The following is a 23,079-nucleotide window of genomic DNA, read 5'->3' as shown; positions in this document are numbered from 1 at the left end:
AAGGAAGGAAGCAGGCAATCATATAAATAAATCAAATGCAATTTAAAGAAGACCAAGTATCAAATTTCCAGCAGACACCACTGCCTGCAACCTGCTCACTCTTTGACAAAATGGGAGATTAGCCAGTGTTGAAAAGTGTGATAGAGGGCCGGGTGCAGTGGCTCACACCTGTAATCCCAGCACTTTCATTGGCCGAGGTGTGCAGATCACTTGAGGTCAGGAGTTCGAGACCACCCCAGCCAACATGGTGAAACCCTGTTTCTACAAAAAATTATTAAAAATCCAGCCAACATGGTGAAACCCTGTTTCTACAAAAAATATAAAAAATTAGCCGGGTGTGGTGGTGAGCGCCTGTAATCCCAGCTACTTGGGAGGCTGAGGCAGGAAAATCGCTTGAACCGGGAGGTAGAGGTTGCAGTGAGCTGAGATTGCGCCACTGCACTCCAGCCTGGGTGACAGAGCGAGACTCCATCTCAAAAAAAAAAAAAAAAAAATCCCAACCAAAAAAAGAAAAGTGTGAAAGATGTTTGCACCAAACTGAGACTTTTTCCTCCTTGATTTAACCAATAAATGTTGAAAAGAGCATCATTTTCTTGTATCTGATTCAGTGTTACTCAATCCTGGGGCTGGGGTCCATCAAGAATCATCTCATTTGGAAATCTCTGCCAGACACTATTGTTTCCCAGATCAACAGTTAATATTGATTGATGTTATTAATCATTAATCTATGCAGACAGCTTGGTGGAATGGTGTGTGGGGGTTGCTATGGATATCTTCCTGGAGGAGGGAATATCTGAAGGGGGCCTTGAAAGATGGAGCAGGAGCTTGCTCGATGGAGAACAGGGGAGATGATATTCCAGGCAGAGCAAACAGCAGTGTCCCCGCTACCCCATATGGCACCTTTGTGCAAATGATAAAAAGATGCCTCTTCCTCAAGACATTTTGCTGCCATCTGCTAGAAATTATTGGTATAAATCTGGGATGTGTACCATGTGAATGTGATACCCTTGTGTTGTGCACAACGTGCACAGCTGTACTTGGCAGCCCTGGAGCACCATGAACAAAGGCATAGAGGCTGAGAGAGTTGTGGTGGGCCCCAGTGAAGCTTATTGAGGTTGGAACATTAGCTTGGTGGTTGTGTGGGCAGAAGCACAGGGTGGGACCGATACACTCATACGTCAGGAGATAAAGCTGGCAAGAAAGATAGGGCCTCATGACACCCCACCCTGTGGTTTTGGTGAGCTTCAAAGCTGAGACACCATCTCACATAATCTTGCACAGGTCTCACTCACCTTTCCTCGTCTCGCTTTCATTCTCCCCACCTCCACACTCTTGGCCAGCATCTTGGACTAGAAGACAGGGCTGTCTGCGGACCAGGATTCCTGGACAGAAATCAGGAATATAAGGGTATTAACCCTGCTGCACTGTTAGAAGTTGGAAAGAACTAGGCAAATTGCTTCCATTCCCGGGGACTTGTTTTTCCCTTCTATAAAACGACAGCTCAAATATCCATCCAGCCCCAAGATTCTGAGGTTCCAAAGTTTCATGACTCTCTAAGGTTCTGATAATTTATCTCCAAGCTTCTGTGATTCTCTGATTCTAAAGCCAAGCCACATGGATTCTCATTCTAAGTTCTTAAGGTCTGTGAGTAAAGCTCTAAAATTCGACTGCAGTGGAGTCCAGCTTCACAATCATATGAGCCCCCTAAAATTAACTTCCATAGTTCTTCACCTTCAAGGTCCTATTGTTGGTAAGATGCACTATGATTTTATAATTCCAGGAGGAAAAAGAGAAATACTACTGATCAAAATATAACACAATTGTTTTCTGGTCACTCAGAATTTTTATACTTATTGAAAGAATTATTTTCAACTTATTTAGACATAACAGATATTTTTCTGGGTATCAATCTGATAAGTCCTATAAAAGGTAAACATGCTAGAAGTCCATCAGTTAAGTCAGTTCTAAAACCTCTTTGTGGCCAGGCGTAGTGGCTCATGCCTATAATCCCAGCACTTTGGGAGCCCGAGGCAGGTGGATCACTTGAGGTCAGGAGTTTGAGACCAGCCTGGCCAACATGGTGAAGCCCCACCTCTATTAAAAATACAAAAAAATTAGCTGGGCATGGTGGTGCGCACCTGTAATCCCAGTTGCTCTGGAGGCTGAGGCAGGAGAATAGCTTCAACCCAGGAGGCAGAGGTTGCAGTGAGATCATGCCACTGCATGTCAGCTTGGGCTATAGAACAAGATTCTATCCCAAAAATAAAATAAAATAAAATCTCTTTGCATTTATAGTACAGATTCTGGTCTGGCATGGTGGCTTATACCTATAATCCCAGCATTTTGGAAGGCTAAGGTGGGAGGATCACTTGAGCCCAGGAATTTGAGATCAGCCTGGGCAAGACAGTGAGACCTTATCTCCACAAAAAATAAAAAATAAGCTGGGTGCAGTGGTGCATGCCTGTAGTCCCAGCTACTATGGAAGCTGAGGCAGGAGGATCCCTTGAGCCCAGCAGTTCCAGGTGGCAGTGAGCTATGAATATGCCACCACACTCCAGTCTGGGGAACAGAGCAAGACCCTGTCTCTAAAAACAAAAACAAGGCCATACACCGTGGGTCACGCCTGCAATCCCAGCACTTTGGGAGGCTGAGGTGGGAGGATCACTTGAGCCTAGGAATTCGAGACCAGCCTGGGCAACACAGGGAGACCCTGTATCTACAAAAAATTAAAAACAAAACACAGAGTCCAGATCTTCTGGATCACTTTCATCTCGCAAGCTTTTTTTTTTTTTTTTTTTTGAGGCGGAGTTTCACTCTTATTGCCCAGGCTAGAGTGAAATGGCCTGATCTTGGCTCACTGCAACCTCCACCTCCTAGGTTCAAGCGATTCTCCTGCCTCAGTCTCCTGAGTAGCTGGGATTACAGGCATGCACCACCATGTCTGGCTAATTTTTTATATTTTTAGTAGAGACGGGGTTTCTCCATGTTGGTCAGGCTGGTCTCGAACTCCCAACCTTAGGTGATCCTCCCGCCTCGGCCTCCCAAAGTGCTGGGATTACAGGTGTAAACCACTGCACCTGGCCTCACAGGCACTTTAAAATGTGCATATTAGCATCACTGAAACAAGATATGTATGCTTGGCAAAATAAACACTAGAAGAAAATAACAATTAAAGTCATTTTATATTTAATGTATTGTTTTGCTAATTAATTTACTAATAAACAAAATGCCTTGTAATAACAATGGAGGACATATAAAATTATAAACAAAAAATAAAGAATAAAGACTAAAAGAAGCAAGTTAAAGAAAATAACATGTAGTAAGGCTGAGAGCGAGTGTGACTTAGGAACCATAAACCTGGTGTTCCTTCTGTGGGTCCTAGTTTCAACATATCTCTCAAAACATGAGCATCTCACCACCTGGAGCAGAATTTCAGAGCTTAAAGATAAGCCACACTTTTGCCTTCAAACCAAAACTAAGGTTTCATTTCATCAGGTGCTCCACCCAAGAAATGATGATGAGTCCACATCCAATATTGACAGAAACCAGAGAGGCTGGACTTCCCAAGGGGCTATGTTGCCTTCAGCCTTTTTGGGGGCTTCTCCAAGGCAATTTTGACTGCATGGGTTTGGCTCTAAATGCTAGCTTTTTGTTTGTTTGTTTGTTTTTGCTTTTGTTTTTTAGCTAGAGTCTCGCTCTATTGCCCAGCTGGAATGCAGTGGTGTGATCTCAGCCCACCACAACCTCCACCTCACAGGTTCAAGCAGGAGTGTCCCTAAACACTGGCTTTAAAATACAATGCCTGGGGAAATTGGGGACTTCATATTGTTTCAAGGCTAGATAGATCCCAGCCTGTGAATCTTTGAGTCTTGGGCCTTTGGAAAGGCAAAGCATCTTGATTATGAGAGAGCAGCTCTCATTCTCATCGACAAGAGGCAACCCATAATCTTTTAGACATTGGAGCATAAGCCCAACGCTGGCAGTGTGTATATGTGGGGTGGAGGCAGGAGGATCACCCAGCAGCATTGAATGCTTTTGTGCCAGCATGCGATGCTGATAGATACACAGCAACTGGGCTCTGGGGAAAAGACATGGTTCTAGGGTGCCCTGCGGAGGTTCTAAAGAGATGAGCCTTGTTAGAGCCACACTGCCACGACAGCCAATCGTCTGGGTCAGGTACTCAGGATCACTGAATGCTTTGTAAAGCCTGGATCCCCAGCTAGAACAATAATATTACACCCTTCCAGAAGGAGAAGAAAACCTGCTCACTTACCTTTACTTCCTGCCCACTGCCGAGCCACTGCCTTCTACCGGTGTACTAGAAAGGGTGAGAGAGACCTGAGTTTGCATTCCAGCTCTGACAATTACCAGCTATTATCCTTGGCCAAATCAAATTACCTGATGGAGCCTCTGTTTCCACATCTGTAAAATGGGAGTAATGATAATAAAACACCAAAAGATTGGAAAGGGTAAATGATCATCTTGAATATAATAATTATAAGGTGTTTAGCACATAGCAAGCACCTGAATAAAGTGTTTTCTGTGGCTGGGCACAGTGGCTCACACCTGTAATCCCAGCACTTTGGGAGCTCAAGGCAGGTGGATCACTTGAGGTCAGGAGTTGGAGACCAGCCTGGCCCACATGAAGAAATGCCATCTCTACTCAAAATACAAAAATTAGCCGGGCATATTGGCATATGCTTGTAATCCTAGATACTCAATAGGCTGAAACAGGAGGATTGCTTGGATCCAGGAGGCAGAGGTTGCAGTGAGCTGAGATCATACCACTGTACTCCAGCCTGGGCAATAGAGTGAGACTCTGTCTTAAAAAAATAAATTAATTAAATTAAATTAAATTAAGTGTTTAAAAATTTTTTTAATTAAAAAAAAAAAAAGTAGAGACAAAGTCTCACCATGTTACCCAGGCTGGTCTCGATCTCCTGGGTTTAAGCTATCCTCCCTTTTCAGCCTCCCAAAGTGCTGGGATTACAGGAGTGAGCCATTGAGCCTGGCCTAAAGTGTAATTACTGATATAGCATCAACATCATCTTCTTGAATGTCAGAGCTGGAAGGAATTTTTGGATCAATGTGTGTTATGCTACATCTATGCTTCCTGCTTTTGACAAATATTGACTGAAGATCTCTTAAGTACTGGGTTTTGCCTAGATGCTGGGAAGATAGGTTGGGGAGGAAGACAGAAGAGGTATCTGCTCTAGGTGTTCCCGGCTGAAGATGCAGACAGGAGGAATGAATTATTCTGCCTGCCTTCAAAGTCACATCAAATTCCTGGGCTGCATGGTCTGGTGTCTGGTTCACCAGGATGTCCTGAGGGGCAGTTAGCCTTCCTCAAGGAGGTGACAGACAGATTGAGACCTGGGAGGGTTCACTGAGCTAGGGGTGCTGAGAGAAGAAGCCCCAACCTAGACAACAAGACGATCATTCTGATCCTCCTCCTTAGCCTCTCAACTGAGATCTGCCAATTCTGTCTTCCAAACATCTCTGGAACCAAAACGCCCCCTCCATGCCCACATCCCCTCTCTGGGTTCCTGAATTATTTCAACACCCTCCAAACCAGTTTCTGCCTGTTTCTTCTTCATGCAGCAGCCAGATGGATCTCTGCAGAAAGTCAGGCTTACCATGCCCTTCCCTTGCCGAATACCTTCCCTGTCTCTCCATCACCGCAAGAGAAAAGCCCCGACTCCTCCCCACGGCCCACAGAGCTCTGCAGCATCCAGCCCTGCAGACACCTCTGATCTCTTCTCTCACCTCCACCACATCCTGTCCACTCTGCATTTCATGCAAGGCCCCACACTCGCCTCCTTCCTGCTAGGCCTTTGCACCTGCTGGTGCACTCTTCCAAGCATCCCCACCCAAGCCTCTGGCATGTATACACACCCCCGGTCCTCCCTCCCTGGACCAGGTTAACCTCTGTTGCTCCTGCCTCGTCAGTTACAGGTGCTCACTTTACTGTGGAGGCTTGTCAAAGGATCTAGCTTCCCCAGCTTGGACACAGGACCCTTGTCGCCCTGTTAGCTGCTGAATCTGTGCCTAGCACAGAGAGCTCAGGAAATGCCATTGCTAGAATGTTATTAAACAAATGCCTCCATTCAGACCTCTTCCTCTGATCTCCATTTTGTTCATCCACAAAAGGACATTATAAAACATGCTGCTGGTGTTTAATCTATGTGCCTATCAGATCAGTCATATGAAGTCTCTAACATGCACGTAATAAACACTATGTAATATTGTTGTATTGTTTCCAGACCAGTCATGGCTGGCTCCATGGAGGCAGCATTACCAGTCCCAGCATTTTCCGTATGGTAGGCACTATTTATCGGACACATGAATGAATTAATGAGTGACCAATGAATGAACACATGGCTGGCCATGTGCAAATTACTTAATATCTGTGTGCCTTAGTTTGTGTGTGTGTGTGTGTAGTCACCCAGGAGGGAGTGCAGTGGTGCGATCTACACTCACTGTAACCTCTGCCTCCTGGGTTCGAGTGATTCTCATGTCTCAGCCTCCCAAGTAGGGGGAATTACAGGTGAGCAACACCATGCCCCGCTCATTTTTTCTTTTCTTTTTTTTTTTTTTGAGACCGAGTCTCGCTCGGTCACCCAGGCTGGAGTGCAGTGGTGCCATCTTGGCTCACTGCAACCTCTGCCTCCTGGGTTCAAGTGATTCTCCTGCCTCAGCCTCCTGAGTAGCTGAGGTACACGCCACCATGCCCGGCTAATTTTTGTATTTTTAGTAGAGACGGGGTTTCACCATATTGGTCAGGCTGGTCTTGAATTCCTGACTTGGTGATCCACCCGCCTCAGTCTCCGAAAGTGCTGGGATTACTTTTTTTGTTGTTGTTGTTGCCCAAGCTAGAGTGCAGTGCACTCTCAGCTCACTGCAACCCTTGTCTCCTAGGTTCAAGCGATTCTCCTTTCTCAGCCTCCTGAGTAGCTGGGACTACAGGCGTGTACCACCACACCTGGCTAATTTTTGTATTTCTAGTAAAGACAGGGTTTCGCCATGTTGGCCAGGCTAGTCTTGAACTCCTAGCCTCAAGTGATCCGCCCACCTCGCCTCCCAAAGTGCTGGAATCACAGGTGTGAGCCACCGCTCCTGGCCCAGAAATTTATTTTAAACAGATAATATATACATATGGCAAATAGAAAGTTAAAAGAGAACAAAGAACTAAAGTTCACAGTGAAAAGTAAGCCTGCATGCCTACCCTACATTTTCTTCAGGTATTCAATGCACAAGCATATGATGCATAGATAGGTCTATTATTTTTCCAATTTTACACATGAAGAAGCAGAAGCACTGAAAAGTTACAGAACTTAGACTGTGCTGAGATTTATCAGTCAGGAGTTTTACTTCATTTGTGTATATCAGGGTTTCACAACCTTTACGCTATTCGGCATGTTTTGCTGTTTTTTTGTTGTTGTTGTTGTTGGGGTAGTAGCAGGCCGGGGGTGGAAAGGGTGTCCCATGCACTGCAGGATGTTTAGCAGCATCCCAGGCCTCTACTCACTAGACGCCAGTAGCGCCTCTCCACTTCCCCAGTTAGGACAACCAAAAATGTCTTCAGAGATTGCCAAATGTCGTGGTGGTGGAGGGATGTCAGAGCAAAATCCCTGATAAATGGATAGAATGTGGTATTTCCACACAAACCTCCTCCAAAATCACTGGTGTGTATGAATATACATCAGACCACTACTTTATTTTTTCTGTGTTTTACACAAACAGTAGCACAAATACACGCCGCTGCGGGTCTACTTTTCTTTTCTTATACCACTTTTTGGTGGTCATTCCACTTCATTGCTTACCGGCAGAAAGGAACTTCTCTTAAATAGAACTGTCCGGGAGAAGTGGTGAGCTGCCCGTCCTAGGGGTAAGCCAGGGGGCAGACAGGGGCTTCCAGGGCGGCGGGGCGAAGCTCCCGGGGCGAGCCTCCGGGAAACTCCCCAGCCAGCCTCTGCTTACCTCGAGGTCCCGAGACGCAGTGGAGGGGACGGGGCGGGGCGGGGCCGCGTCTCGGGCCCGCCCCCGTACGTCACGTCGCCGCGGCCCCGCCCCCGCGCGGGCGCCTCCCCCTTCCCCGGCCGGGGCGGCTGGAGAGCCCGGAGTCGCTGGGTGCGCGGGGCTGCCTGGCAGCGCCTCGCCACGGTAGGTGGCCCTGGGGCGGCGGAGGGGGCGGCCTGGGGCTGCAGCCGGGGGCGCGGGCTCAGGGCCGTGCGGGTCGGCCTCGGGCGCCTGGCAACCCTCCGTCCTGGCGGCTGCCTCCGGGCCCGGCGCGACTGCTCGGGCTCCGGGGCTGGGAGCTGGGATCTGGGAGGCAGGCAGGCGGCGCGGGCGGGCGGTTCTGGGATCCGCACCCGCTCGGCGTCCCGAGCGCTTTCCGCGGGGTGCGGCACCCACCGGGCCCCCGTTACCGCGCTTCCCGCTTCGGACCCAGCGCCTGGGAGACGCTCAGCGTCTGTTGGGGGGGACCTGGCGGGGAGGGCGGCGCGTCCCCGCCTTCGGAGTCTCCAACCCCGCCCAGGCGCGCGGGGACCCCCAGGCGGGCGCCGGGGCGCGTGGAAGTTAACTTGCAGCAGCCGTGGAGTTGCGCGGAGCGTCAGAAGTGGAGGCGTTGGGGGCGGAAATCGTCGGCTGGGGAGGTGGGCGCTGGGAGCACGGGGTTGGGGAGCCCTAGTGAACTTGGAGGTCACTGGTGAGGAGCGGAGAGGAATTTGACCTGAGGATCCCACCCCCGCTCCCAACCTCCCTCCGTAACCTATGCTTCTCAGAGTGAGCTGGATGGGAGGTGCCCGGAAAGCCGGGACTGGGAGGGGTAGCGGGGGACGGCGATCGTGGGCTCAGAGGCTGAGCACGCCTGACCTGGCAGAGTCGTTGTTAGGTGGGACAGAGGTCGAGGTCTGGCATTCCCACTTAAAGGCCCGTTCCCTAGGGAAAGAACCATCCACTTCAGCACAGTCATTAGAAAGCACCGTGCCTAACATCTTGCCCCCTTCCCCTTTTACAGATGGGGAGACTGAGGCTTGGAGAGGTCACCTGCCCTTGACCCTAGGACCCACAGCTAGGATGTGGCAGAGCTGAAACTCACTCACAGGCCTCCTGACTTAATGTCCTATGGGGATATTGAGGAGGCGGGTTGGTGAACTCCTACTTATCCTACAGAAGCCCCCTCAAGCAGCACCTCCTCCGGGAAGCCTTCCCTGGCATTCTCCTGGTATTGTTGGGTGCTTCCTGTTTTGAACCCCACAGAGGTAGCCAGCCCTTTTTCTCACTTCCCAACAGACATTCCCTTGCATGTCTGTCTGCCGGACTGGGCTGTGGGTGGACACCTCTCCCTAGCCTCCATCTGATAACCCTTTCACCTCAGCAGGGTGGTCTGATGGCGAGGGTAGTCTTCTGGATTTGAACAGATCTGTGACTCACACCTGGATTTAGTAGTGATGTGGCCCGGGCGACCCATTTTCCTTCCGATTTAGCCTCAGTTTCCGTAACTGTAAAACTGGGTTTATGTCATTGTCCTAAAGGAATTGTTGCATCATTTCTGAATCCCCCCACCCCACTGAACCCCAATTGTATTATTATTTACTTAATATATATCTTTGTATCACCTGATTTTTAAAAATCTCGTGCAAACTTTTTATAACAGCTTTGTTGAAATACAGTTCACATACCGTACAATTCACCCTTTTAAATTATATGTTTCCGTAGTTTTTAGGATGTTCAGAGTTGCGCAGCCATCACCACTGTCTAATTTTAAAACATTTTTGTCATGCCCAAAAGAAATGCTGTTTCATGGTCACTCCCCAATCCTTTCTTCCCCTATCCCTTGGGCAACCACTTACTCACTCTCAAATTCTCTGTGAATTTGCCTGTGCTGGACATTTCATATAAATGCAATCATATACTAGGTAGCCTTTTGTATCTGATGCTTTTCACTTCAGAGAATGCATGTATCGGTACCTCATTCCTTTTTGTGGCTGAATAATATTCTATTATGTGGATATACCACATTCTGTCCATTTGTCAGTTGATGGATGTTTGGGTTGTTTCTAATTTTTGACTGTGATGAATAATACCATGAACATTCATGTACAGGTCTTTGTATGGACATTTTCAGTTCTCTCAGGTATATTTCTAGGAGTGGAATGGTTGGGTCATAAGGTAACTTTAGGTTTCACCTTTAAAATTATTTTAAACTTATTTTATTATTTATTTATTTATTTTGTAGAGATAAGGGGGTCCCACTATGTTGCCCAGGTTGGTCTCGAACTCCTGATCTCAAGCGATCCTCCTACCTCAGGCTCCCAAAGTGCTGGGATTATAGGTGTGAGCCACCGCACCCAGGTTTAACCTGTTGAGGACCTGCCAGACTGTTTTTCCAGAACAGCTATACCATTTTATATTCCCACCACCAGTGTATGAGGGTTCCAGTAATCTTAAATACATTTAGTGTTCCCTGCGGCAGTCATAAAAAATCGCTGGCTTTGATGTGTTAATTACAAACTATTTTCAGGCCAGGTGCGGAGGCTCACGCCTGTAATCCCAGCACTTTGGGAACCCAGGCGGGCAGATCACCTGAAGTCAGGAGTTCGAGAGCAGCCTATCCAACATGGTGAAACCCCGTCTCTGCTAAAAATACAAAAATTAGTCAGGTGTGGTGGCGCGCGCCTGTAATCCCAGCTACTTGGGAGGCTGAGGCAGGGGAATCCCTTGAACCCGGGAGGTGGAGGTTGCAGTGAGCCAAGATCAATCACACCACTGCACTCTGGCCTGAGTGACAGAGCAAGACTGTGAAAATACTGAAGCAAGGGGAGGCAGTGTAGGACCCAGTGGCTTACAGAGCCCACCCCAGGAGCTGGCACACAGTATTAGGAGGGGTGAAAGGAAGGTGGAAGCTGCTCGGATCTTCCCACCCCAGGGCAGCCTGGAGCCCCTTTGCCAGCTGAGGCTTTATGGAGGCCAGGGAGACCCTCCATGGCTCTCCTAGACTATAACTGAAGGGGAAGACTTGTCCCTTGACCCCCAAATTAAGTCTGGTCCTGCTCACACTCTACTGGACCCCCCACGCCACTCTGAAGGTGACCTCTCTCTGGATGGCCACAAGAATGTCCTATGTGAGTTGCTGCTTATCTCAAGAGGGGCCACCCCCCAGGCCTGAAATGAGCAGTCCTGAGTTACAGACGCTTCATCTGTGAACATTCTGCACATACAGACATCTTCCCCCTCCTCTCAGCATCTTCCCCACCCCTAGGACCCTGTGTTTCTTCCTTCACGCTCTTTGCTTCAGCAAGAGGCTGCACCGGAAGAACTCAGGTCAGAACCCAGCATTTTCACAGAGGAAGAGTTCCTTGAAGGTAGTTAGTTCACCCCAGCTCGAACCTGTACTCTGCTGGTTCAGGAACTTAAACCGGCACTTATCTGCATGTTCCAGTTTCCTGACAACTTGGTTCATCTGGGACAGCTGCTGTTTGGGAATGGCGTTAAGACCACGCCTCCCAGCCTCTGTATCTGGCACCTCATGATTTTATTCTTTTTTGCATACTTGCTGTTCCTTGTCCTTTTAAAATCCTGAATTCCTGTGCCTTAAGAAAGCAGCCTAGGCCGGGTGCATGGCTCATGCTTAGAATCCCAGCACTTTTGGAGGCTGAGGTGGGTGGATTGGTTGAGCCTAGGAGTTTGAGACCAGCCTGAATAATGTAATGAAACTCCATCTCTACAAAAAATACAAAAATTAGCCAGGCATGGTGGTGCGCACCTATATTCCCAGATGGTCGGGAGGCCGAGGTGGAAGGATCGCTTGAGCAGAGGTTGCAGTGAGCTGAGATCGCACCACTGCACTCCGGCCTGGGTGACAGGGCAGGATTGTAGGGTATTAGGTCAGAACACAAAAATCAATTAAATATTTTTTAAAAAGAAAGGAAAAGAAAGCAGCCTGGGGACATGGAGACGGGGTGGGAAGGCTCCCTAGGCAAGGAACTGCCCCTCTCTGGGTCTCAGTGTACCCTACTGAGGAATGGGCATAGACCATTCAGAACTAAGATGTGGTGGCACCTTGGGATCGGTTAGGCTGTTGAAATGTATTATTGATGTAACTTTGTGGGTGTATTTGCAGCAAGAGTGGCAGGTCAGATATAGCTTCACAGCCTGGGGTTGGTGACCAGAATGTACCTTTTTGGAAACATGAGTGTGGCTTGTGTGGCTTTGATGCCCCATGTGGCACCAGGGAAGCTTCTCTGGGTAGCAGCAGCTCCTGCTCCCCGACTTGCTGCCTATTCCTATTGCCTGCAAGTCCCTTTGCTCTTTGAGGACCTGTGTGTACACTGTCTAGGGCCCCTCCAGAGGTCTGGGATGACTGTCCCCTCGCCTGTCACTTCTCAGGTCTCCCCCACCCTGGACTGCAGCCAGGGGAGGATTTGTGGGAATGATTCATTCAGAGCTGCCTGAGATCTTGGCCAAGCCCCAGAAATTGCAGGGAAGGACCTCAGAGGGCAGTGCCCACAGGCCCTAGGGAACGTCTGGGGCTGATGGCCCGGGGAGAAACTTCTTATCCTATGTGCTCAGATGGCAGGCAGCCAGCCCATCTGCCGAGAGACTTTTTGTATCAGTAAGACTTTTGACCCGGGCCTCTGCAGCCAGAAAGCAGGCAAGCAGCCCAGAAAGCAGGCAATGTGATAGGGAGCTAGGGGCACTGGCCTGTATTAGAATCCGGGTGCTCCACATCTTTCTGGGGCTGTTGGCTGTTTCTCTATGCTTTGGTTTTCTCATCTGCTGAATACAGTAGGACCTGTCTCCCAGGGGTGTTGGATGGAAGGGAATGGTGGTAAAGCACTTACCCTGGTACCAGGCAAAAGCTGAGGCCCTGGGGTTAAACAGGCTCTTTGGAATTTTGAACGTGTTCCTTTGTGAACCTTAGTTCCTCCATCTGTCAAAAGGCAGCAATTATAAATACAGCCAATATCAACGGGGCTTGCTAGGTGCCAGACACTGTTCTAGGCACTCAGTGTGCTTTAACTCATTTAATTCCCGCAGCAGCCATATGAGGTGAACAGGCTGAGGCGCAGAGAGGTGAAGTAATTTGCACAAGGTCACCCAGCTAGGAAGTGGGAGACATACGATTTGGATCCAGAGTCTCTCTTTTTTTTTGAGACAGGGTCTTGCTCTGTTACCTAGGCTGGAGTACAGTGGCACAATCATAGCTCACTATAACCTTGAACTTCTGGGCTCTAGCGATCATGCCACCTCGGCCTCTCAAGTGCTGGGGTTACGGGCATGAGCCACCACACCCAGCCCAGACTCTGCACTCTGAATTCTCATTCTTATCCCTCCTTGATATTCCATCTAAAGGCCTAGCACATAGAAAATACACAGAAAATATCAGGTGTTGTTATAACTATTCTGAATAAATATTGATCTACTCTCCATCCCACTGTCCACACTCCTTCCCTGATGGACAGAACATGCAGGACTCTTGGCCTGTAAAGTCCAGATTCCCACCCACTCCTCCCTACTCACTCTGTTCCTCCCACTCCCACACACTCATGCACAGCAGAGCATGGAAGCAGCCAAGTCCCAACTCTTCTTCCAAATTGCTGTGTGACATTGGGCAAGGAGCTTCCCCTCTCTGAGCCCCAGTTTCCCTACGTGTTAAATGGGTGAGTTCACCCTGCTGCATGTTTTTTCTTGAGCTCCCGTGCTATGTGTGTGTTTTTAAAACTGAGTCAACATTCAAACATTGCTAGAGAAAAATTCTGATTTCTCATTTCTCTTGGAAACCCAGGAGCTTAGGCCAAACTGGAGTGGCCTGAAGCTGCCCCGTAGGTGGCCTGGGCTCTCCTGGTCACTGTGGTTCCCCCCACTCCCCATTGTCACATACATGTGGCTCTTCAGGGGATCTGAGGATGCCTCAGGCCTGCCTGGTACCACTTGAATAAGCAGTTTCATTGTTTTAAAAACTTTTTTTTTTTTTTGAGACAAAGTCTTGCTTTTGTCACCCAGGCTGAAGTGCAATGGCATGATCTCAGCTCCTTGCAGCCTCCGCCTCCTGGGTTCAAGCTATTCTCCTGCCTCAGCCTCCCAAGTAGCTGGGATTACAGGCACGTGCCACCACGCCCAGCTTATTTTTATATTTTTAGTAGAGACGAGTTTTACCATGTTGGCCAGGCTGGTCTCGAACTCCTGACCTCAGGCCATCTACCCGCCTCAGCCTCCCAAAGTGCTGAGATTACAGGCATGAGTCACCACACCCAGCTTTTTTTTTTTTTTTTTTTTTGAGACAGAGTCTTGCTCTGTCTCCCAAGCTGGAGTGCCGCAGTGCAATCTCGGCTCACTGCAGCCTCCATCTCTCATGTTCAAGTGATTCTGCCTCAGCCTCCTGAGTAGCTGGGACTACAGGCACCCGCCACCATGCCCGACTAATTTTTGTATTTTTAGTAGACATGGGGTTTCACCACATTGGTCTTGAACTCCTAACCTTGTGATCCGCCTGCCTTGGCCTCCCAAAGTGCTGGGATTACAGGTGTGAGCCATCACGCCTGGCCACATTGTTTTTTTTTTTTTTTTTTTCCCGATGTTCTCCAAGAGCCCTTTCAGCTCTGTGTTTCTAGGACATCGGAGGTTGTCTGAGGCCTCCCAGTACCCTGTCTGCCATTTTAAGCCCTCAAGGCTTTTTTTTTTTTTTTTTTGAGATGGAGTCTTGTTCTGCCACCCAGGCTGGAGTGCAGTGGTATGATCTCAGCTCACTGCAACCTCTGCCTCCTCAGTTCAAGTGATTCTCCTGCCTCAGCCTCCCGAATAGCTGGGATTACAGGCACCTACCATCATGCCCGGCTAATTTTTGTACTTTTTGATAGAGATGGGGTTTCACCATGTTGGCCAGGCTGGTCTCGAACTCCTCACCTCAAGTGATCCGCCCGCCTTGACCTCCCAAAGTACTGGGATTATAGGTGTGAGCCACTGCACCCGGCCTTTTTTTCTTTTTTCTTTTTCTTTTTATTCCTTTTTGAAATGGAGTCTTGCTCTGTTGCCCATGCTGGAGTGCAGTGGCGTGATCTCGGCTCACTGCAACCTCTGCCTCACAGGCTCAGGCCATCCTCCCACGTCAGCCTCCCAGAGTGCTGGGACTGTAGGTTGGGACTGGAGGTTGTCTCCATTGCATACTCCCTGGGTGAGGAGTTCCTGTCTCTGGGCACTAGGATGCCCGTGCCACCTTACCTGGTACAGGTCCCTACAGTAAGTCCCTTACTATTCCCCACAGTAAGATAATTGTTATTGACCACACCATTTCCCAGAAGCCAAGGCTTGGAAATAGTCACTTTCCTGAGGTCACAGAGGCCTGAGATTCAGCACCAGGACTCAAAGCCCATCTGCCCAACTTCATAGGCTGCCAGTGGAAGCCATGCCTTGATCCCAGCACTGCACGGATAGCCACTGGGTGACGTCTTGCACTAGAATAAGGACTCATGAGAACCCTCAGCTGGATGTTGGGGTGCAAGATTTAAGAAGCAATGAGGTCCTAGTTGTCCTGGAGTTTATGTTCTGGTGGAGGCATCAGGCAAGAAAAAGTAACCCACATCTCCGACGTGAGATGTCAGCCTATGAAGTTGAGTACTCAGGCCTCTCAGATCTTAACATGTGTACGATCCCCCTGGGGATCTTGTTAAAGTGCAGAGTCTGTGTTTTTGTGAGGGTTTTTTTTGTTTTTTGTTTTGAGACAGAGTTTCGATCTTGTTGCCCAGGCTGGAGTGCAGTGGCACAATCTCGGCTCACTGCAACCTCCATCTCTCAGGTTCAAGCGATTTTCCTGCCTCAGCCTCCCAAGCAGGTGGGATTACAGATGCCTGCCACCGTGCCCAACTAATTTTTGTATCTTTAGTAGAGACAGGATTTCACTGTGTTGGCCAGGCTGGTCTCAAACTCCTGACCTCAAGTGATCTGCCTGCCTCGGCCTCCCATAGTGCTGGGATTACAGGCATGAGCCACCGTGCCCGGCTAAAATGCAGATTCTGATTAGCAGGTTTGGGGCAGAGACTAAGACCGTGTTTCTTTTTTTTTTTTTTTTTGAGACGGAGTCTCGCTCTGTCGCCCAGACTGGAGTGCAGTGGCCGGATCTCAGCTCACTGCAAGCTCCGCCTCCCGGGTTCACGCCATTCTCCTGCCTCAGCCTCCCGAGTAGCTGGGACTACAGGCGCCCACAACCGCGCCCGGCTAATTTTTTGTATTTTTAGTAGAGACGGGGTTTCACCGTGGTCTCGATCTCCTGACCTTGTGATCCGCCCGCCTCGGCCTCCCAAAGTGCTGGGATTACAGGCGTGAGCCACCGCGCCCGGCCAAGACCGTGTTTCTAACCAGCTTCCAGGGGCCTCTGATGGTGTTTGTCTAAAGACCACATTTGGAATAGTGAGTGCCTGGGTTAGAAATTGGCAGATTACCACTCATAGGCCACATCCGGTCCACTACCCATATTTGTAAATAAAGTTTTATCGGAACATAGCTATGCTTATTTATTGACATTTTGTCTGTGGCTGCTGTTGTGCAACAAAAGCAGAGTGGAGTAGTTGTGACAGAGACCATAGGGCCCACATTGCTGGCCTTTGAAGAGAAAGTGTGCTAGTCGCTTTTCTAATCATCTTTTGGATCCCTACAAGTTATAAAACTTTGGTAAGTATTAGATGCTAATAAAAATAGTAATGATTGCAGTTAAGATTTGAGGATTTGAGTGCTTTCTGGGTACTTAGCTCTTTATGTTTATTTTTTTTCTTAGCTCAATTCTATCATAGGCAATACTACTGTCTCCACTTTACAGGCAAGAAAACGGAATAGAGAGGCTGGGCCATTGGCCCAGAGTTTGTGGACCAGTGAGTAGGTGAGGCCAATTTGAGTCAAGTCGCCTGATTCTTACTGGACAGGAGCTTCTGCCTAGAACTTTTTCCCAGAGCACAGAGAGGGTTTTGTTTAGATTTTCTTCTGTCCCAGAGTGTTCTGATGCCTTCATTTCTTTCTCAATTGATCCTTCTGTTTACTCAACAAATACCTGTGCAGCCTGTGCTGGAAGTTTGGGGACCATGCTGGGTTCTGAGAGGGTGTGGGGACTAGGATGGGGTCCCAGCCCTGCACATTCGGTGGAGTCATCAGGGACGCAGCACCAGAAGCCACGCAGGATGCTAAGCACCTTGGGGGTTACTGGTACAGGTACTGGAGGCAGTCAGGGAAGGCTTCTTGGAGGAAGGGGTGCACATGATGCCAGCAGGAGTTAGCTTTGTAGAGGAGGTCAGGAAAGGTTTTCTGAGGAGAGAGAATCACAAGTGCAAAAGTTTGGAGGTGTGAGACCCTGTGGCCTGGTTTGGTAGAGTTCAGGGCACAGAGACTGTAGTGTGTTTGTGTGTGTGTTGGGGGTTGGGGGAATTGGTGGTGGTATAATAAAATTGGAGGTCGGCAGGAGTTAAGTCAACAGAGCCTCATTGCTATGCCAAAGGACTTGCATTTTGCCCTGGAGGCTACTGTTGCCTAGTATGAAGCCCTCTGATGACTTTCCGGAGAAAGCCTCCATTAGGTGCTAACGTGTCTTCAGTGCTTCTCCCCAGACTCCTTAGACTCCTTTGTTTAACAAAGATCGGACACAGCCGCCTTCTTCGGGGATCCTTCCTTAGGCTGGCGGCCGACTCCAGCCAGGAGGCATAAAAAAGCATTGCTTCCTTTGATTTTATTTTTGCAGTAACTTTTTAATTAGGGCATGTTTTAAATTTAATCCAGCGGATTATAGTTTCCCTTGAAAATCTGTTTTAAAAATATTGAATCCATTGAACAAAAATGAGTAAGATTAAAGGGGGTTCTGGATGTAATTAACATTGGGAAGGTAGTCTTCAGCCTCTTGGAATTTGGAGAGCCCTACAACAGGTGAGGGGGTTGGTGGGGGCTGGGCCAGTAGTGACCTCTCTCTTAACATTCCCCTTCTTCCCTGGAACCCCAGGGGTCTTGACTGAAGGGCAGGATGGCTGTGTAGCTAAGATGTGGCTGCGGGGATGTAGGTGTCCATTGATGGTATGGGAGCTGAGGTTCCTGCTCCAGGCTGCTTCTGCTCCTCATCTCTCTCCTTCTCTGTCTGGTGTTCTTCTCCTTCTTTCTCTCTTTCTCCCTCCCTTCTTTCCTTCCTTCCTTCCTTCCTTCCTTCCTTCCTTCCTTCCTTCCTTCCTTCTTTCCTTCTTTCCTTCTTTCCTTCTTTCCTTCTTTCCATCTGTCTGTCTTGCTCTGTTGCCCAAGCTGGAGTGCAATGGTGCAATCATAGTTCACTGCAGCCTTGAACTCCTGGGCTCAAGCAATTCTCCTGCCTCAGCCTCTTGAGTAGCACAGGTACAGACCACCACACCTGGTTCATTTTTTATTTTTTGTAGAAACGGGGTCTCACTATGTTGTCCAGGCTGGTCTTGAACTCCTGGGCTCAAGCAATCCACCTGCCTCAGCCTCCCAAAGTGCTGGGATTATAGATGTGAGCTACTGTACCCAACTTGTCTTGGTCTCTATTTTTGTCTCTTCCTGCCTCTCTCTCCCTCCCACCCATACCCCCAACTCACGTCTTTCCCTGTCTCTGTCAGTCCTTCTGTCTTACTCCCATCTTTGCCTCTCCTCTGACTCTGTCTCTATCTCCCTCTGTCTCTGCCTCTCTCTGTTTTTGTCTCTCTCTGTCTTCTTCCGCCCCCACCTGCACCACTTCCCCCTTCCTTCCCGCCGCCGACCCCGAGCACACACACGTGCCAGCACGGTCCTTCCTTTCTCTCATTAGAAACTTTTCATCACACTTGCTTTGGCTGGTGACTGATATCCTGCCACAGAACCATCCGGACCCTTGCAGAGCCCAGGGGCTCCGCCAGAAACCCTTGGAGGTGTGAGAAAGTGGTAGTAGCTACTTCCCATGTGGAAGACAGAGGCCCTGTGAAGTCAGGCACCTGGCAAGGCCACCCTACAAGGCCATGGTTCCTCCTCAACCACGCCCTTTCCACGCCCCCAGGGCCCTCCCTTCCCCACCCAGCCCCAGGGCCATGGGGAAGAAGTGGAAGTCTGGGCTAGCAGCAGGAGGGCAGATGCTACTTTTGGTTTGATTTGGTTTGGGGTACGGGGGGAGTGTCGGCTACCCTGCCTCTGAGCACTCCTGGAAGCTGCATGCAGTAGGTGCCTTTGCCCTTCATTCTGCTACGTGGTCATTGCTGTGTTCAAGTGCACAGTAGGCCAGCAGTGCATATTTGATGGCTAAGAGTTTTAGGAAGAAAAACAAGATTAGAAATGGAGTCTTGCCTCCAGGCCGGGCACGGTGGCTCACACCTATAATCCCAGCACTCTGGGAGGCCAATGCGGGCAGATCACTTGCGTGAGCTCAGGGGTTCAAGACCAACCTGAGCAATGTGGTGAAACCCTGTCTCTACAAAAAAGTGCAAAAATCAGCCGGGCATGGTGGCGCATGCTTTATTCCCAGATATTTTGGAGGCTGAGGTGGGAGGATTGCTTGAGCCTGGGAGGTCAAGGCTGCAGTGAGCCAAGATCATGCCATTTTACTCTAGCCTGGATGACAGAGTGAGACCTTGTCTCAAAAAAAAAAAAAAAAGAAAGAAATAGGGTCCAGCTTTTTCTTTTCACAGATGGGGAAACTGAGGCCCAGAGAGTTGAGGTGAGTTGTTCTGGATCATGCAGATAACTTGGAAGTAATGGGGTCTGGGTCTTCCATGCCTCAGAAGCTGGGAGTAGTGCAGGGAGCGTGTTGAGCCGGTGGCTGCTTTGACATCCTTCAGGGGTTGTCGTGTAGACACCCACTTCTGAGAGATGGGAGACTCTGGTTCGAGGCCTGGTTTGCTCTCCTCTGCCTACTGCAGGACTCTGGACAAAATCTTCCTTCTCTGAGGACCTTGGGGTCTCCAAGCATAGTCCCCATGGCACAGTCCTGTGGATTGCAGAGCGTGGTCAGGTTTGTGGGGCAGAGGTTGCTGACCTCACCGTGGATGGAGCGCTTGTTCAACACAGGTTGCTCTACCCCACTTCCGGAATTCCCATTCAGCGTGGTCTCCTTGAGCCCTGATCATTTGCATTTTGTGTAGGTTCCCAAGCGCTGTTCCTGCTGGTCAGAGAACCCATGTCGAGAGCTGGGGTAGTAGAGGTGAAGCAGATGAAGCACATGGCACTAAAACCTGCTGTGAGATCTCAGGCAAGGACTCCACCTTTCTGTGCCTTGGCTTCCTGAGCTGTAAAATGGAAATGACAGAGCACTGTCCTCATAGATTAGTTGTAAGGATTAAATGAATGATTGGGAGGTGGAGGCAGGCGGATCACCTAAGGTCAGGAGTTCGAGACCAGCCTGTATAATTGATTTTAATTGAAATTCCTTTCGGTAATTCTTAAAGATAATAATACATTTTGATGTTTATTCATGAACATTACTGATACTCCTTCCTCCAGCTATATAATAATGTTTTCTCTCACTCCTGTGGGTGAGACCTAAGAAATGAAACTCGGCCGGGCATGGTGGCTGATGCCTGTAATCCTAGCACTTTGGGAGGTCTAGACCTCCTCCTGAGGTCAGGAGTTTGAGACCAGCCTGGCCAACATGGTGAAACCCCATCTCTACTAAAAATACAAAATTAGCCAGGCATGGTGGCTCAAGCCTGTAATCCCAGCTACTCAGGAGGCTGAGGCAGGAGAATCACTTGAACCTGGGAGATGGAGGTTGCAGTGAGCTGAGATTGTGCCACTGCATTCCAGCCTGGGTGACAGACAGAGTGAGACTCTGTCTCAAAAAAAAAAAAAAAAATGGCTGGGCATGGTGGCTCAGGCCTCTAATGCCAGCACTTTGGGAGGCCAAGGCGGGTGAATCGCAAGGTCAGGAGATCGAGACTATCCTGGCTAACACGGTGAAACCCCATCTCTACTAAAAAAAAAATACAAAAAATTAGCCAGGCGTGGTGGCACACACTTGTAGTCCCAGCTACTCGGGAGGCTGAGGCAGGAGAATCGCTTGAGCCCGGGAGGTGGAAGTTACAGTGAGCCAAGATAGCGCCACTACACTCCAGCCTGGGCAACAGAGCGAGACCTTGTCTCAAAAAAAAAAAAAAAAAAAAAAAGCACAGGTATTTGTAAAGTGTGTAGAAACCCCCCCAGGCACATAGTAAGCACTATATGCATGTTTGCTTTTTATTTTTTATTTTTTTAAGACAGGGTTTTGCTTTGTCACCCAGGCTGGATTGCTGTGACGTGATCATAGCTTGCTGCAGCCTTGAATTCCTGGGCTCAAGTGATCTCACCCGCCCAAGTAGCAGGGACTACAAGTACGCACCACCACGCTTGGCTAATTTAATTTTTTTTTTTTTTTTGAGACAGGGTCTTGCTATGTTGCCCAGACTGGTCTTGAACTCCTTGTCTCAAGTAATTCTCCCACCTCGGCCTCCCAAAATGCTTGGGATTACAGGCATGAGCCACTGTGCCCGGCTTAGTCTTCCTATTATTGTGTTATTCTTATTGCCATGATTATTTACTTTCCCCTCCTCCACAGAGACTGTTCTGTTCACAGTGAATTCCTTGCCATTCTCCACATTTCCAGTGTGCTTTCACACTTCTGCCCTCTGCTCGAGCTGTTGCTTCTACTTGGGATGCTTCCTCCAACTTCTGTACGCGTTAAAATGCTGGCATTCTTTTAGACTCAGCTCAGATTCCTTCCTCTGATGTCCGTGATGACATGACTTGCTTCCCCTAACCAAGCTCTTGTTTCTTTTTTTTTTTTTTTTTTTTGAGACAGTCTCGCTCTGTGACCCAGGCTGGAGTGCAGTGGCGCTATCTCAGCTCACAGCAAGCTCCGCCTCCTGGGTTCATGCCATTCTCCTGCCTCAGCTTCCCAAGTATCTGGGGCTACAGGCGCCCGCCACCTCGCCCGGCTAATTTTTTGTGTTTTTAGTAGAGATGGGGTTTCACTGTGTTTTCCAGGATGGTTTTGATCTCCCAACCTCGTGATCCGCCTGCCTCGGCCTCCCAAAGCGCTGGGATTACAGGCGTGAGCCACTGCGCCCGGCCCAAGCTCTTGTTTCGTTCTGCAAATTATCCCATTACTTGGATGTCAATCTCCTGTGCTGACCCACAAGCTCCTATAGATCTGACTTGGGGCTTTGCCGGTACAGAGTCTCCCAGGAATGTTACTTTCAAAGTCCAGCTTTGATGGTGTTTCAAGAAGACCAGCTCCATCGTTGTCAGTGGCAGCTGTCAGAGAAGCCTTCCAAGGCGTACGGGGTGGAGCCCCGTCTGGAACGTGGAATTTCCTTAATTAGTAAGAGTGTGAATTTAGCACTCCACAGCCCCAGGTTCATGTCTGCATTTTGCCATTTGGTGTGATGCAGCCTTGAATGATTTCCTTAATTTTTTTGTGTGTCCTTTGCATCTTCATTTTAAAAGGATACCATCATCACTTACAGCAGTGGGTTTTTGTGAGGATTCAGTGAGGTCTCATTTATGCAGCGAATACTGAGCACCTCCTGTGTGCCTGCTCTATGCTGGATGCCGGGAATCCAGCAGTGAGCAGGAGAGACCCTGTTCCTCCTCCCCTGGGAGAGCTGATGTTTTAGATGGACACAAGGGGAAGTATAGAAATGATAGTGTCGCTGTCTCGGGAGGATGCACCAGGAAGGAGATGGTCTTTGAGAGGCATTCTGTGCATGGTCTTGCAAGTAGGAGGCCCTTAGCAATTGGTATGTGTGATGATTACTGTTATCGCCATAATTATTTGGGAGAGGAGGCAAAAAGGGAAGGGAGGCATTGTGGGAAGAAGGAATAGTATCAGTACGGGGTCAAGAAGGCATTCCGTGTCAAAGTCGTAATAGTCACAGCCAGTGTTTATGGATGCCCTAGTGTGTGTCAGTTACTCTGCTAAGGACTTCCTAGGTGCAAATTCATCTCAACCTCCAGGGAAGTGCTGTTATCCCCATTTTCCAGATGAAAGACATGGGGCATGGGGGAATTGGACCACTTGTCTGGGGAAGTGGAGGAGCGAGAGTCAAACCTAGATTCTTACCTCTGCATCTAAGGTGTGATAGGAAATGAGAC

At 49.0% G+C, this 23,079-nt stretch overlaps 2 protein-coding genes across 10 annotated transcripts in view; one reads left to right on the top strand and one right to left on the bottom strand.

Annotated features, from left to right (window-relative positions):
* LOC105495721 (crystallin beta A4) overlaps positions 1-7,967 on the bottom strand; it is a 38,598-nt gene extending 30,631 nt beyond the window's left edge. For 2 of the 9 annotated variants that reach the window (XM_071080327.1, XM_071080323.1), the window contains exons 1-2: positions 4,274-4,497; positions 1,293-1,382 (exon numbers count right to left, since the gene is read on the bottom strand). The gene's annotated coding sequence lies outside the window, so the exon portion shown is untranslated. Of the gene's footprint in view, positions 1-1,292; positions 1,383-4,273; positions 4,498-5,636; positions 6,524-7,823 lie in introns of those variants that run through there. The other 7 variants (XM_071080321.1, XM_071080326.1, XM_071080320.1 and 4 more) reach the window with 7 other exon arrangements.
* Positions 7,968-8,043: 76 nt separating this feature from the next.
* Positions 8,044-23,079, top strand: part of LOC105495718 (tyrosylprotein sulfotransferase 2) — a 63,392-nt gene continuing 48,356 nt past the window's right edge. Inside the window, exon 1 of the mRNA XM_011765463.2 lies at positions 8,044-8,163. The gene's annotated coding sequence lies outside the window, so the exon portion shown is untranslated. The remainder of the gene's footprint in view (positions 8,164-23,079) is intronic.

This window comes from Macaca nemestrina, chromosome 15 (assembly GCF_043159975.1).
Source record: "Macaca nemestrina isolate mMacNem1 chromosome 15, mMacNem.hap1, whole genome shotgun sequence".
NCBI lineage: Eukaryota > Metazoa > Chordata > Mammalia > Primates > Cercopithecidae > Macaca > Macaca nemestrina.
This window is presented reverse-complemented; position numbering and strand designations above follow the sequence as displayed.